Genomic DNA, 911 nt, shown 5'->3' with positions numbered 1-911 from the left:
CCGCTGGCCAATGGGCAAGGGGGGGGGGGGGGGCGGTGAGGGGAGCTCACTCGTCGGGGGCGCCAGGCCGGCGTCCGTGTCCTGGCCGGACAGCCCCCGCACCGCGCCGACTGGGGACAAATGCCGGGCACCCCGCAGCTCGCGCGCGCGCGCGCCCATATCAGCCGCGGACATACCAGAAACGCCCGGGCGCGCCGGCCCCCCCGGCCAGGCCGGGCCCCGGCGGTTCGGCCCAGCCCTTGTTCTCGGCCCCTCGGGACAGGAAGGCAGCGTTGTGTGTCCGTGTGTCCGTCTGTGTGTGTGTGTGTTCTACGGGCCCGTCCCCGCCCCCGCCTGGATGTGCAAAAATGTGCCTGCACGCATGCACGCATCTAGTTAGGAGCCCCACAACTATTCCTTCGGCACGCGGTATATGCCGCGGCATATAAAACATGCGAATATCCTTCCCCTGCTGCGGGCCGAAAGAAACGCCCTGGTACTTCGGCGAGCGGCGAGGCGAGAAGACTTGTTCTGGAAGCCCCCTTCCGGGGGCGGGGGCGGGAACTGGATGCACCCTCGCCGGGCCCGTCGGAACGCAGGACGCGCACGCGGCCGGGGCCGCCGGAGGGACAAGGCATCCCCCCCCCCCCCCCCGGGACGCCGAAGTGTGCATACCAAATGCCAATCGGCCGTGCGCGAAAGCCGATGCAAGGCGCCCCGGGCGCCGGGGCCCCGGAAGCCCGCCCCCTTCTCCGGGGACTCAGGCCTCTCTTGACTTCGCCAACCTTTTGCGTCCCCTAGTCCGGGATACGGGCACGCTTCCCGAAGCTCCGGCCGTTTGCCCCGGGGACGAGCACTTTGAATTGTGTGTACCCATCGCCCGGGCCCGCGGTCGGAGGGCCGGGAGCGGGGAGGGGGGGGGGGGGGGGGGG

Source organism: Fonticula alba (assembly GCF_000388065.1).
Source record: "Fonticula alba strain ATCC 38817 unplaced genomic scaffold supercont2.3, whole genome shotgun sequence".
In the NCBI taxonomy this organism is placed as follows: domain Eukaryota; order Rotosphaerida; family Fonticulaceae; genus Fonticula; species Fonticula alba.
Note: the sequence above shows the minus strand (reverse complement) of the source record.